The sequence below is a fragment of the Ooceraea biroi genome, chromosome 7, assembly GCF_003672135.1.
Source record: "Ooceraea biroi isolate clonal line C1 chromosome 7, Obir_v5.4, whole genome shotgun sequence".
NCBI lineage: Eukaryota > Metazoa > Arthropoda > Insecta > Hymenoptera > Formicidae > Ooceraea > Ooceraea biroi.
The window spans coordinates 14,555,537-14,572,012 of record NC_039512.1 but is presented as its reverse complement, the minus strand read 5'-3'; positions in this window follow the sequence as shown (position 1 = coordinate 14,572,012).

Below are 16,476 nucleotides of genomic sequence, written 5' to 3'. Positions count from 1 at the left end.
GCCGAGTCTTCGCTTATTCAACGTTGCGTAACATGCTTCCGATGATATTTCTGAGATCAATGGATCAAGCCAGCTCGATCGACCTTACGAATTGAAATTTCTCAATGCAACTTCTCCCGGCGACCCCGTGCTATATCGAATGACGTCCGCGGGGCTTTATCGCGTCTCGCGATTGCGACTGTCGATTTCCTCTTGTCGCCTCGGCGAAAAGAGAATGGGGTGGTTGAATTAGAGGATTAAAGCAGAATGCATCCTTTGTTACAGCGTTCTCTCATTCACGCGAAAGGATGTAGTTTTCTGAAAATTATAGGGGGATGAACATCAATATCAAAGTACAGAAAGCCTGTCATGAAACATTTAGTCTGTGACATAAAATTCTGAAAAGCTAGAAATCCTTGAATTGCCACGCAGACGTTCCTTAGAATTTATTTAGTGGAGAGGCTAGCGCGCGTCGCGGCGCTAAATAAATTCCCATAAACCGGCGGTGCTGGTCTTCCACTTCTCCGGCAGAATGCATATATACCCGCTGCTTGAGTATTCGCGGCACGAGAACCTGGCAGCGGTACGTCATTCGCTCTGTCGCTAATCAGAACTAACCGCCGACGCGTGACCCGCATCTTTTATCGGTGAAACAAAGAGAAAGAAGCTGCGCGCGAGGCAAGAGAGAGGAGCTGCGGCCATCTTTATGCCTCTCTCTGCCTCGCCTCGCTTTACGAGTACTTCCTGCCAGACTTGCTAAATCGAGAAGTCGACTACCGATGCCACGAGTATTGATAACGAGAGAAGCGGTACAAATCAATTTTTTACATCAATAATACCATTAAAACACTACTATAATACGGTAGTTGTCGGCCTAAGCTTAGTGCAGAACATCATGTATCGCGTCTTAAAATTCGAGCAAAATATAGAGAGCTGCTTGGTGCGGAAGCGGCTCAAGCGGATTCCCCTAAATCAACCGAGGAGGATGATTGGCCTCCTCGCCAACTCCTAGGATGTCTCTCTCTCCTTCTTCAAGTACTCGAATCGTCCTTATCGAGCGATCGATCTACGGAGCGCGGTGCTGTACCGTTTCCTCGGTCGAAGCCGAAGCCGGTTGGACGCGCACGAACACGCGGGGCGCTGGATAATACAGTCAGCCAGTTGATTTATGAGTTAATAGTTAACCGGCCGTAAATAATGCTAATCACACTCTTATTATACGTTCCGTCGCGCCGTGGCTGGGAATGTTTTGTCCGGGTTACTCGTGTCGAAACGACCATAAGAAACCGAGCGAGATTGGCCGAACCCCGCGCAATCGTGTCTTCTTTGTCAACGAAGATCGTTCTCCATCCTAGATCGCTTTATGAGGATCAAAGATGCAATAGGAAATTCCTTCGTGTATAACTTGCAAAAATACTTCTTTAGATAATCTCATTTCATTTTATATACAATTGCGAAAATAAATAGATAATGGTAAAACCATGATTCGCATTGTTTTATTTGCCCTCCCTTTATCAGAATCTAATATGTTCAGCATTTATAAAAAGGGGATGATTTTTGGTACCCCAGTGTCTATATATAAACGCTATGAGCGTAGAAAAATAGGTATTGGGCGCGAGGACCAAATCGAGTTCGCGTGCAGCCACCCTCCGAAAATCGAGAAATCGAGTCCTGCGCGTCCAACCTGCGCGACGACAGAGAATAAAATGATCCGATACATTTTATTTGGTCCGCACGAATGGCACCATCGGCGCGCTGACGCTGCGTTTTCCGCCCCAAACGAGCGAACACCAAGGAAAAAGGCGCATCGAAGGAGCGATCTCAGATCTTCGCGTTGGAAACGCCGCTGATCGAAGGGTCGAGGATTTAGCACGCCGAGGAATCCGCTACGGATTGGATTGTATTTCGAGGCACATCTACCCCCTTGCGCGCGCAATACCTTTTGTTTAGAGCGTGCGAGCGAAAACTCCGATTACACCAAAGAAGATTTTCACGTCACGCTCTTGTCCGATCTTGTCGATCCGAATAATAAACGAACCCTTCAAAATGCGATTTTGCACCACTTTGAACAGGCTTCTGTGCGATAATCTTGAGAAACTGTTGAAAAAATCGTTATCGTTATTCGTTATCAATATCTAAGTATATGATTATATTAATTATTACTTTTCTATCAAATTCTATGAAATCAAATCATCAAACTTGGAGAATCGATATCAAGGTTCGTAATTTTATATTAATAAACTGTACTTTCGTTAATGTTCCCGCAGTATTACTTTTCATAAAAATTGATCTTTATCTCTACAAAATGCACTGATTCAATTGTCCGTAATGGTAATCTTATGATATCGGAAAAATCGATCCAAAGCTCTCTCTCTCTCTCTCTCTCTCTCTCGTGCAAGCCAACGATCCCATGCGACTTGTATTTTAATAAAGGGTGGCCGTAAAGACAAGACAGCGAGGATGCACGTGCTTGCGCGTGTGTGAGTGCACGTGCATGTGAGCAACGTGGAGATATTGATATAAACAGGGGGCAGGGCCGAGCTGTAGCGCGCTTTGTAATCAGGGCTCCATTAACATCGAAGGTGGTCAATCCGCGTGAACGTTGCCCGGATCAGCGTTGTTCCAGGCTATCTCCGACTTTTCGCGCGGTCTTGACGCGCTTTTTGTTCATCCTTCATCTGAAAAAGATGCCACGCGCTGACGTCACATCCCCTGTGAGGTGCACACCTGTCGCGCCAGTTACGGAACGTCGAATTATGCTAAACGCAATCCGATACGATGGATACGCCCGGTGCGAATTTAGTTGGATAGCTATATTTGCATTCGGCCAGTCATCATTCCTTGTCGCCCGTGATCTCCGGTCCGTGTAACTTGCCGCTCCGGGCCCCAAAACGTTGTAACGCCGATTCATGATGCTATCAATATCCACGTTCTCTCCCTTTATAATAGTGGTACTTGCAGCATTGATAATTTCTTATCAAAATCGCAACATACTTGGGTAAATGCCAATAATGGTATGCTATACATCGTAAAATATTTCCAAATATAATATTTAAGTGATTCAGTTCGTTTCTATGAAGAATTTGAAACAAAAAAGTGTGAAAAGTGCCCTATTTTTTTACACTTTAAACCTTCCCAGTTAGTTCCTTTTTTCGTTTTTTAAAATAAAAATTATAAGTTCTTATTTAATTGTTAATCAGGTTTTATCAGCGAGCACATATGCGTCACGAAGATCTCATCTACGAAAGATGGCGATCGAAATTGGAGACGACGATGAGCGAGGAACGAGGAAGTATCCGTACGAAGGGCGTTGGAAAGAGGAGAAGAGGGAGGGAGAGAGGGAAAGGAGTAATCTCGATATTGCCGAGGTATCGAGACATCGGTGCCATCGGGCCCCGTGAGGCTAAGTATACATTTTATCCGTAACGCGTTCGCCATTACCCTACGATACCCAGGCCACGGGCTAAGTAACGGGCCGCGAGGCCCCGAGAACGGCAACGTAATGCGATGTGTGTGCAGCATAAGTGGCCATCAGCCAACATAAACAATCGCCATGGTAAGTATACGGTGTGCGACGATGCCAGTTTCTTCTCCTTTCCCTGCTCCACCTGCATGAGAGGGGGAAACTCTTCGGGGCCCGATAGGGGACGGACGTGGACGACGTGCCGCAGCACGCCGCGGTATAATGGAGCCATTATCGCTGGATAACTTCATCATCGAACATTGGCGTACATCGGGGGAAAAGGGCGCAATCTTCCGATCGAGGAAGGGGTGACGGGATCGACGATGGGAACGGCCGGCGATGTCTCGCGCTATGAGCGAAGGAAGCTGGCATCTTGGAGGCATCATTGGCGTCGTGAATTTTTCAACAAGTACGTTGGATGTCGACGATAGATATCAATCTTTTGAGAAAGATGATTCGTGATTCTCATTCTTCGCCTCCGGGTCGCGGAAATGCCGCCGGCGCTCACGGAAAGCTCACGTTGCTTGAAACACCGAAGCAGAAAGCGGTTTGTCAATTTGTTAGGGGACGGTCGATTTCCAATCGTTCACTAGCAGGCACGTCCAGCGGCCAGCCTTTCGATGTTCAACGGCGAAGCCGGCGAAGAAAGCGAGGAGGAGGATGGCGGAGTGAGAGCGCGCGGCGGGAGATAAGGCCTTTGAAGATAGCCGCAAGGTCAGCGTGGAACTGACCCCAGCATCCTGCCCGACTGAATTCGAGTTTAATGAATAACTATTGAATCCCGCCTCTATCGTCGCCAATAAGAGCAAAGAGGCGGCACGCCGCCGCTCGGAACAGGAAATCGCTAATGTCTATTTATGAAGCGATGCTTTCGCGTAATCGAACGTCGAGAATCGATTAGTGTCCACTAGCACGGGACAGTCTGTAATGTGATCCGGTAGCAAATAAAGAAGTAATCCACAATATGGTAGCCAGGAATTAATCGTGTAGCCTGCACCCGCCAGGCCATATCGTCGCGAGCAGCAGAAAAGTCGCGCGATTGCACGTGTCGGTTTAATTAACTGTAACCAATCGGCGCGCGGCGTATTGAAACTATTTTCACGGCAATTGGAATTGGAGCGAGCCGCCGAAACACCGATGGGGTCCGTTCCCATGACGCGGAAACGAGGCGTACGTAATCGTGTGTACCGGCAATTCGACGTGGTTGACTAGCAAGATGGCTAAATTATTTGGGAACGTCCCGACGCGCGGTTCGCTCCCATAATTCCCCATCGCCTCGCTAAGAGCATTTGGTATTCGAAAAAAACCGCTCGCAAAAAGCGAACACATTTTTATCGGAAGTAGGTTAGTTAGGTAATAAATTTAAGATAGCGGGCGGTTTTTCTGGCAGCAGTCATTATGATTGATAGCCATTCGAATTTCCTGACTGCATGACGAGGATACAGAGCAAGATAAAAAACTGTGCTTCTTTTCTTGGAAGATGCCTGATAAAAACAGTTAATAAAGGTCGTTCCTCTTCGTTACGTTTATCATCGTTTTATTTCCATTTATCTACACACCTTCTGTATGTTTCTGCATTCGTATATCTTTATATCACTAAGAAAAATCTACGAGATCTGTTGAACTCGTTTCATTGACGCGAGTCCCGATTTCCTCGTTCAGCTAATCAGTATCTTTGCGGAAAACAAACTCTTCCGAAAGAAACGCCCGTTAGAGATCAGCAATTAAGTCGGTCGCGGGAAAGCCGCGTCCAGATGCGTTGCGCGGGGTGTATCGAATTCCCCCATGGACCGTCATGGGTCCGCATTCCCATATTAACATAGAGATACGGTCACCCCTGAGCTTTGTGCCCCGCGCTCTCTCTCACTCTCTCTCTTTCTCCTGGCGTACGACGTGTGCACACTTTGCATTAAAGGTGTGCGAGTCCGCTCTCTAATGGAAGCCCGCACGCGGCGCCACGTGGCTCCGGGTTAAGCAAACTATCGATTATGGGATTTCACGCTAAGCACCTATAGGATTACACCGGCGATGGCCGATAAAGCCACTGGATTTGTTGCTCTTTTCGCGATCCCGCTACAACACCGTACGCCACTCTATCTGATCTGTCTCTCTCCCCCACCTCCCCCTTTTGCGCCCAACGCCCTTTATCACCCTCTCCCCTATCTCGCGAATTTCCCTCGTCCTCTCCCCTTCTCTCCCAGAGTAATCTGACTGTTCTAAAATCTTGTTTCATTCTAGCGATCAGGAATAACGTCCTAAATTCACATCTTGTAAGTTATTGTCCATTCTATTGATCCACTTTGTCAATATATATAATATGACATACAGTTTAGCGCAAGCTCCAAGAAGATTCCATCCTTCTCCTGCGCTCTTCTTGTATCTCTAATAACCCATGTTATTTGAGTGTATTAAACAGACGAATCGCCCAAGAAACACCGGATGCCAAGGAGATCGCCTTCTGCTGGCGATCTTTTAGCGGGAGAAGCTCGTTGGAAAATTACAAACCGATATCGATTAGTGCGGCGCGTCATCCCAGCCGGGCAAACTAGGCCGCGACTTTCTGGTCTAGGAGGAAACATAAATCACTCGCGTGGAAAGTCGTGAATTCGTCCGTTCCGATTTAAAGTTCCGCGCCGTGGTCTATTTCCGTCCTATCAATCGGCACACTTGTTCCTCACACTAGGAAGCGGCAGCCGGCTATCTGCCGGCCAATTAACGGATTCGTTGCTCGCGCGCGGTCATTATCGCCCAGCATAATTAATATCCTCGGCGAGCGAGCAGAGGCTCCGCGGGGACAACGAAGAGGGGGATGAAAGGGAGATACCGGAGAGCGCAACTGGCTCTGACCGTGACAGACTTTAAGATGCTGCTATCAAAGGAAGTGAGGTCGACCCCGGGAATCATTAATGGTCATCCGAGCGTGGGACGTGTTTTCTACGATCATGCGGGAACAGCTCGATGGGCAGCGAAACGATCGGTTTTCGAGACCTGTCGCGGTGGCTGATAAATTCGCGGGGCCATCCGCATCGCTCGGGGCGATAGCTTTTTAATCGCGCCACATGAAACCGGAAGCGGTCGGCTGTAAAGTACTGCACTCTTGGGAAGTACGTGCACTCTAGCGTCGAGCCGTCTGCAACGCGCATCATTTGAAATTACTGCTAACATGTCGAATGGCAGAACCTGTAGCAACCTTCAGACATGTCCAAGATCATTCGAATGAAATTCGTAAATTAAAATCTCACAGAATGCGTTTTTGGAGGATAATCGCGGGCAGAATTTTCGAACGCTTGCTCGTCAATCAATGGACGTTCGAAGGAACGTCCTTTCCGCGCACGTGACTTCGTCAACGTTTTGACAACGTTTAGCGAACCGACTTTTCCTCCCTTCGGCGGCCCTTTTAAGAAGGATGATGGATGCCCGGCACGCGACTCGCCTCAACACCCCGAAAAGAGGCTCGATGGATATTTAGGACAATTCGCGCGCGTGCATTCTCGCACCAAACAATTCATATATCACTTGGGCGACGTCGCGAAATAATAGGGAAATGAATTCGCGCGAAAGATGGAAATCGCCGACCTAATCGACGTGCAGAGTTAAATGAACGCAACGTCATCAGTATATAAAGCATCGTAGAATCATTTTCACTGGCGGATCTCCAAGAACATTTGAAAATGATTTATATAATCGAATCCTTCGCCTCCTCTTATCATAAACGTATTTTTTTCATTAAAAATACGAACAACTCGGCTTGAAAGACTGTGCAATAGTAGCTGAAGAAATTTGTTTAAATTTGGTACCTTTAGTTCGATCAAATTCATAAACGTTGTTTATGAAAATAATTAGCTTGTGACAATTGTCGGGTTGGATGAATACTTTCGGATTGGATGAATACCGAAGAGATCGTCGGAGCACGAAACCCCGAAGCGATTCTGCGACCATAAAAGTCAAGTTTATTCCGGGGCGATAATGCTTGTAATCCGAATATAATTTTTGTCAGAGGGGTGCAATAATGGTTAAAACCACCCCATTTCACAGACGCGTCTCGACGATTGCCAGTGTTGGTGTTCTCGTCCCGAAATCATAGGAAAGCCACCCCTTGTTACGACCGTGCTTTACATCCCCCAAAAACTTAATACGGATTCGTAGGCACCCCGTACTTAGGGGCGGTCTATCGCGGTTATCCTAAACTTTGTGTCGCGTGGAACTTATTGCGCAATTGACTCTATGTTTTCGGATTATATAGCAGAATTATACAGCTGAACTTTCGCTTTGCCGATGTCTTTTGAAGAACTTGTATAAACGCATTTGTTCGACAGTCAGTACGATGTTTCTACGTTAAAAGAGTATTCTCGTTCGCACGTGACACAAATGAGACTGCTTTCCGAAACATCGCAAATTATTTTATATCATAAATCCATAACAAACGTCGATAAATTACAATCAATAACTTAAATAGCTGTCACTTCAGTTACAAGTTAGTAAATTATTATTCTTTTGAACAGTTTCGAAATTTTTAACGGTTCCGACGTTAAGTGGTGGCTGCCTGGTCAACGTCTGGCGGCGCGACTGACGGCTGAATAAAGGGCAAATAAATTAAGTTAATGCTTACGAGTGCTCTCCACACTCGTCCGGCAAACACAATCTCTCTCTCTCGCTTGCATTAACGGCCAGAGGCCCTTCCTCCGCTCACGCCATTGTTCGATGGAATTTGTAATTTAGATTGATACCGGGGCCCGACTCTGATCCCTTGCGAGCGACGCTTTCGAGAAATCGTCCCGCGAAACGCGCCGCCATCGCGCGCCACGAATAATTCATCACGGCCCGCGATGAAATTTATGGCATCGCGATGGCGATAGCAACGGCGAAACGCTTCGGAGAACGCGTTCCAATAAAGTCAATGAGCTCTTACATGTACAATAGGCAAGCCGCTGATCGCGACTGTAACGAAGAAAATCGCGGCTAGTCAGAGATGAGCTACAAAAAATAAGAACAAAAAAAAGTTGGAAAATCAGGAAGAACAGATCCCTGAATATTCAACGCTTCTCGCTTTTAGCTTTTGGATCTTCAGATCTAAAGATTCTCGCGAGTATCGAGATCTCCTTGCAGGTGGCTGCGGCGCATACTGTGTCTGTTCCCCGCGTCGCGGAGGAAAGCCGGTTTGCGGTTTCTCGCGAAATTTATGATGATTAAACGTTCGGTCCGGCCGGAGGTGCGACGACTTCATTGACCTACCCGCATCCATTGCGGCCTCTTTGGACAAATTGGATTATGATTTTACGCCGCGTCGCAACTATGTGAATGACCGCGCTGATTACCAATCGCGAGGGACAGAAAGAGAGAGAGAGAGGCAAGTGAACATTACGCGCATCAAAGAGAACTTTCCACCCCTTGCGGCGACATAACTACCAATCAGTGGGATTTTGGAACTGACACAACGACATAATAGATAGAGCTTCATGTGCGAATGGATATATAGTTTTAATTTTCAGCTAAAATGAATCACTTTTCCTTTCCATCTTTCTTCGTTGTACCTGAATTTCAAAACGGCGGATCCAAAAATGCGAAGATGTAAGAACGAAGATGCAAGAAGACTTGTGTGGATAATAGTGCAACTGATAGCAGCGGTCAACTAGAATGCCGGCTATTTCTCTTACCATTCTCGCTCTTGCTCCTTACTCTCGACTAATTTTCGGTTTCCCAAAACTATCGTCGTCGATCGAAGGGATAGTCCTTCTAATCCTGGTCCTTTCACGAATCGTTCCATTCATTGACGGCGTGCAAGGAAAAATAAAATAATCTAGAAAATTAAGAAAGGAAAATATATAAGAAATAAAATTAAAATCGTTTCGTGATCGATCGCATACGCTCAAAGGACTTCCACCTCGCAATTTCGTTTCTCCTTTGGTGCAAAATCCTCGATTATGCGGATGCTATGAAAAAAATGCCCCCTTCCCGAAGCAACCGTCTTTTTACGATGCCGAGCTGAACCCTTTTTTCCACTTGCTCTTCGCGGCGAACGAATGTGTACGCTCGTGTATATATGCGTGCACGCTCCGGTACAGAAAAATAACAAGGATACTCGCCATAATGAAGACCTCAAGGCGCCGCGCCTCGGCGATAATTACAGGGAGCCAACCTTACAACCTTCTAAGGGCTTAAATGTTAAATGTTATACATCTCGACACCACTACGGTAGCTTTTATGGTAACGCGCGCAGCGCATTCTCTCGTTGCTCCTCCGCTTGTTTCGTTTTCCTCCTGGAGGTTCTCGTCACACCCAGTTTTAAGGATGATCTCCACATCCGTTCGCATCGAGATAAACACCAGGCTTCAAGAGAAGATTCATAGAGGAACTAATGAAAGCCGAGCTTTCGTTCTCGCAGAGTCTTCGCGAGATCAAAGCAATTTTCAATAGAAATATTCTCGTCTTCTCACATAACTGGTGAGATAAAATGGAAATTTTTTGTGACACTTGATGTATTCTTGAAAAATAAATTTCTTCCGGTTTTAGACCAAGTACGCAATGAACAATAAAACGTGTTATTAATGATTAGTCGTCTTCGACATTCGGTGGTTCTAAATTTCGCGGAGCACCAACGGTGATCGTCTTAATGGCGATCAGGGGAAACTTCCATCATTTTTTTGTCTGCGTAACGGGCGCCGTAAAGCGGACAATAAAAAAGACCACGAAATTTCACGGTGCGCGAGCCGCGCTGAAGGGCGACCGGCGTCGAAACATCGCGGCGCGGCGCGCGAGCCCGTCAATTTGAAGTTACAAATTCGGCCATAAAAGGAGCGCCGTGAAAGCGGCCCGCCGGTTTTAAAAAACGATGCAGAGCGAAAGAGAGGAAGAAGCAGAAGTGAAAAAACGAAGGAATAAGTCGAGAGAGACGTATCGTATTTTGGAAAGGCTTCATCCGCGAATGCGTGGTACAATGAGGATAAAATGTGTGCAATTGAGGTAACAAACATAAACAAACCTAGCTAGACATCTTGAAACGTGCAAGTCAAATTAAGATAATGAAACCAGCATTAGATTTTCATTATCAAATCTATAATCATTAATCGAATTCCTTAAAGAATCATTATCCATATGGTCCACCCTCATACTCGACAATGTCCAGTAACGACCACGGGCGGATACATGCATATTCAATATACCGGTAAACTGCACCAAAGGCGCCTTATCAATTCCCTCGATATCAGGTATCTCTGATTAATCGTTTCTTGCAAAATTCTGCGCGTGTTGAGCGATACAATCTCGACGCCCTCATAAAGTAATAATCGCGAGCTCGAAATTTAGAGAGCACCGGGCAAGCCATTACAACTCGCGAGACCGCCCTCGAACGAACGAACGAACGAACATGTGGCGTCGCCCGGGGTTGTTGCGCCCCCGCGCGCACTCGGGGTGGCGCCCGGGTCCATTCGGACAGGAACAACCTCCTAGCGGTGGCGGTGGCGGCGACCGGTGAATCAGTACCCAAGGTGGCCGTAAATCTGTTCCCCAGAGGCAGCCCGGTAGAGGAAAACCCGGCTACCACCCCCTGTCGTCTCTCCCGCGGCGTAACACCCCGACTGCGTAGACTGCGAGGGATCGTAACGCGCCGCGGACAAGTGTTATGATATGGCTTATAAGTGAATGCCACCCTCTAATCGGAATATACGAGCTCGATTGTCGCGAGGGTGGAAATTCGGTCGTCCCCACCCCCGTCCGCGAAATCACCCGCGATCTCGCGCTCGCAGTTTTCTCTTGATCTTTTGTGTAATGCGTTACTGTGTTTCCACGTTACAACCGACCGTCCCCCTCTTTGCTTGTTCTTTTTCTCTTTTTCTTATTCCCTCTCTCTCTTTTCATTAGCATTCCGTTTATATATTCCACATATTTAATGCATTATTCCTCTTATTTCCATTACATTATTCTTCTTGTTATCTTACTTTCCGTTTCCACATTTTACTTATGTTTTTTCTTGCATGTAATGTTCGTTCTTGTATCGTTGCGTTTTGTATTTCGCATTGCTTTACATATGTAAGAAAAATTCTGTAATTTTTCTCTGCGCGCCCTAAGGGATTTTACCCCTGAGTAAAATAAATTTCTCTCCTTCTCGTGCTTCTTCGCGGACGCGCTGTCTCTCTTCCTGTCCTTTTCCTTTTTCCTTCTGTCAATTTTTTATATTTTCTCTGACTGATACTGCGCGTGCTATCTTCGCTTTATAAATCTAGTTGTTCCTCTCCACTTTCTTTCGAATATTTATTTCCGCAGTCCTCGAATCTCTATTCTAAATCATCTAATTTATTTGTAGTGTCGAGCGTTGGAAGATCTTATAAAGTGATACTCGCGAGAAAGAACAAAAGAAACCTCAAATTATTCCTATAAACATCCTAATTCTCTGTGCGCAGCGGGATCGTGACACGGCAGCTACAATTTATCTTGGTAATAGCACGGCGAAGTGCGTCGAATCGGAGCTCAAGAACCTGTGATCCGCGTATAATTCGGCCGAGCGAGTACGGGGGCGCAGTACGGGGGTGGCCAGGGGTTGGAACGTTGCCATCTATCGTTCTATTTGTTAGCGGGCTTAGCAAATCACCCCAACGAGCTTAGCGGGTACTTGGAACGGGGGTGCTAAGCCCTGCCTTTTGCGCGTCGCTCCGCGTGAAACGCCACCTTTGTGATATCGACGCTAATTCGGGCTTAAGGGCTATGAGAACCCCGTTATACCTAATATAAATACAATAATCTTGGATATATAAGTTTACCAGCATACACACATACAAATTCTTTTTCTTTTATCTAGATATATTTTGAAATTTCTTTTTGATCCCTTTTACGTATCTTCTCTGACTTCCTCGACTCTCTCAGCTGTTATTTTTGCCACTTGGAGATTTTTTCATGTTAGGTCTTGAAGCATTTGCGAGAACTTGACGAGAGTTCTCGCGCACGACGTTGCGAAGACTCGCGTGCTCGTAATTGGAGGCTTGGCAGGTTCTCCTCAGGGTTGGAAACCGGTAACGAGGCGAGACTTTTTCAACAGAACGATCCTCAACAACGTTCGCACAACAGAACGCGCCTATGACTCGCTCTATTTGCGTTTCAATACCTGCTATTATGCGCCACGATCATACGTATGCGTGAGAATAATTTAATAGCTATCACCGCTATTGCCGCGCTATAACATAAGGAACAACGTGCCGTACATGAGATTTCGCGTATCTGATTGTGAGTAACGAAGAGATATCGAAATTATTTCACGGATCAATTCCAATCATTCCTTTGCAAATGGAAGCAAATTCGCTCCGGCCATATCATAATGATCACGTAACAATAAATCTTGGAAAATGAGATATTTAATATAATCGTTAATGAGCACACAGTTATAAATCGTCATTTATAATGGAGAGAAAAATAAAAGAAACGTATCGATACCGAAAATATAATGTATACGATATCGTAAGTAAATCTATCGGAGCATGCCCACCGAAGAAGGAGAGAACAGTGGGCCAATTCTTACTGATTTCCCGCGCCGGGGAGACACGAAAGCGATATCGCGTATACGTATCCCTCGGGGGGTGCGATGGTTATTTTTATTTATGAGGAAACCACCATGAAAAGGGAGCAGCCGCCACCGCGACTCGACAAACCCCGTAGCAATCTGTTGGGATTTCCACAAGTTGAATTCTCTTGGTCGGCATGCCTGGGGCGTGTCGGGAGTTAACGATAATCGCGTCTGCTTTTTCATCGGCGATTCTTCTGCTCTATCAATCCTTCTCGGACACGCAAAGTTCGATGATGCACCACGATGCTCGATAATCTTCAGTTTCAACGCGTGTCAGACTCCGGAACTCGCGGTTCCACGATAATAGACGAGTCTCTTGATCTTCGTGTGGGTAGTAACATATTTCTCTATTTTCTCTTAAACTCTCTCTCTGTTCTTTTCATTTGAAGTCTTTTTACACAAGATTTTGCTTTAAACATCAGATAGTATGTCCTGTTATTACGCTTCTTGTTTTCCTGTTTTTGTTTACTTACATCCTGCTGATTTTCGTGGCAGGTAATTGTTGCGAAAAGCAAGAGTCATCGCAGCAAACTCAATCCCGAAGAGCCTGTAATGTGTGTATCTACGCAACCACGTAGGGTCGAACTAGCCCGCGGCCGAAGTCCCACGGGTCCCATAACGCAGTTGGGGGATACAAGACCAGGGATCCTTCGCTGTTATCGGGTACGAATTCTTCGATGCCATATGCACAAGTGGCTACGCGTTAAAGATGTCGTTGGGCGAGTGGCGCACGTTCGAAACGCATTTTTTCGGACTAAACTAATTGACAGTAGGATAAAATGTCAATTTAGATGGACAGAAAGTATCTCGTACGGAAATATAAATCAATCTTTATATTGCCAGCGAAATGACATTGTTACTACCAATTATAGATTAAATTTCACGATATTACTTATTTGTATTTAATACAGTCATATTTTCATATGTCATAATGTATTATAATAAAAATTATTATTGAGGAGCTTTAAGGAATCGAATCGACAGTATCACAGATCGAAAATGACGATCCCATATTGCAAAATGAGGATTTGGACAACTTTGAATTTCTTTCTGAAAAGCGTTACCGAAGAAAACGCATTGGAAAATGATCCGTTCTGCTGCTGTTTTACGATAACCATAAAACGGGTCTCGCCGTTCCGAAAAGGACTACGATTCCCAAACATATTTGCGCCAGGTTAGCAAATTGCCTGACTCCTCGAGGTATCGCCATTGCGGTTACCCTCTATAGTGGTCAAAGACGTCCACGGGGACGTTATCCTTGAGATCTCGTACGAACTTTAGCGATGAGAGAAAAAGACAGCAAAAAGTAGATCCAAGGAAATCACCGAGATCCTATTCACCTTCGGTTATATCATGACAGCTGGACCGCAAAAATATATTTCTCGGAATGACATCTACTTATTTAATTCTTTTCTGTCAAGACGTTGATGTTGCTAGTAAACTGAGTTTTAACTTCGTGAAAAGTAACATTATCTAAGAAAAATGAACGTATATCGCAATTCACCACGGTGGTCGTGTCTTTCGCTATTAAAGGGTTAACGACACCCTGTGACGATTTCTGCATGCGCCCAATCACTTCCTTTAAATATCTGAGGCAATTTAGTATAAAAAGAGACCTTTCCATCCGTTTCGGAAAAACTACGACCGCTCAACGACGTCGATGGGGATGTAGGTGAGCCAATTTAAAAGGCTAATTCCCGGACGGAAGCCAACGGGACTGCGAAGGCGGCAGTGGTGAAGGGTGCAACGGGAACGAAGGAGGAGATAAGGTCTTGAGAGAGGTGTAGGAAATTAGGCTGGCTGCTTTTTTACCGCCCCGCGAGGGTGGCGTGATTCGAGCGACACCAACAGGGTAGCGAGGGGTCGCGCCGAAAAGTAAACCAATTTCGTGGCTTGTTTAAAGCCGAAGCCAGAGACGCGGTGCGGTCCCCCGAGTTATTTCGTGTAGGTAACGCGCCGTGAAATTACGATGATACGCGAATCAATGGACTTCCAGGGTGGCGGCGCGGCTACGCGTGAGAACCATCACGGAATTTTCGAGATCGATCGATCGCGCTGCCGAGACCGTCGTCAATTTGGTGGCTTCATCAATTTTTATCAGCGGCTGCAGAATCGCCTTTAAAGATTCTTAAAAGTCTGCAAGCGTAGCGTGCGATTCGCGCATGGTGGTTCTCGTTACGCAGCAAGAATCTGGTATACCCACGTAATACCGTTGGTATTTGACAATGTTGTCTTTCCCAAAATTACTTTGAGCATTATTAACGCAACTTGAAAAATTCTAGTAAATTGAGAAGTCTAGAACGTTGTGGGAGAATGTTGTGGGAGAAGAGGGGGAAACTATGAGTTAAGAGATAGATAAAACTGGTTAGCAGATGTACGTGGGACTCGACACTGTCGTGTCATCAATGGATGATTCTTCTCTCAGGAAATATTCGTGGATCGTTTTGATGCCTATTTTGCGGCAGAGCATTCGACACAATGGAGGGTCGAGAGAGCCACTCGACTTTCCCATTTCCTCGACAAACGACTGACGTCGCGAAACGCGCAAGGCGACAATAGATCGTCATCGAGCTCACCGACAATGGAGGCCACTCTGGTAGGCCCCGGTTCCACCGGAAGTCCAAGCTAATGTGTTTGATCAGGACGATCCGGTGGAACCGGCGAGACCCTCGTTAGCGCATAATCGATATCCGCTTAGCTCTCTTCGCGTCAACGGAACGCGGACGGGAGTTCACGGCTGTGCCAGCCGCTGACACCTTCCTTGTTGAGAATTAATGCATCGTCGTAAGATAATTGCCCTTAAGAGGCATTGTAACTTAATGTTTCAAAAATGTCTTATCTCAGTGAAGTTATAAACATTTTAACTTCACTTCCGAGAATTGAAACTCCAAAAATCCATTATTTTCTTCCCAAATTCTTTGATGTCAAAGAGAATTAATTTTTATCAATAGACAAATTGGTAAACGCGAGCTTCTTGAATTTCTGCGTTAAATACATTTCACTTCCCGTCCGCATATTGACTCTGAACACAATCTTTAGCAAACAAGACTGAGAATCGTCGATCCACACTCGACATTAGGTATGCGATGAGAATACGAACCCCAGGATCTTTTCGAAGAGCCCTTTGGCGTGAAATCGTATCCATCTCACCCCGCACCTCCACACCCTGTATGCGTATACCGGTACTGTGTAAAAAGGTTCGATTTTGCGTTCACAAACGTCAGACAACAATCTCCGGACTATCGTCCACGTGTCGCTTATCTTCCATCGCACACCCCCGGCTTTCCTCGATCCCCGAAGGTCGTAATTTTGTCGCGCCCCGATACCGCCGCTAAGACCCACAAAAGCGGCCAGAAAAAGAAAGAGTGGAACTCCATTAAAGCTTAAGTCCCGTGCGAAATGATGCGTCATTGAGATACATGAGTATCTTGGTAATAAGAATCCGTCGCTCTCGATACGGAACGCACCCTCTCGGATGGGGTTG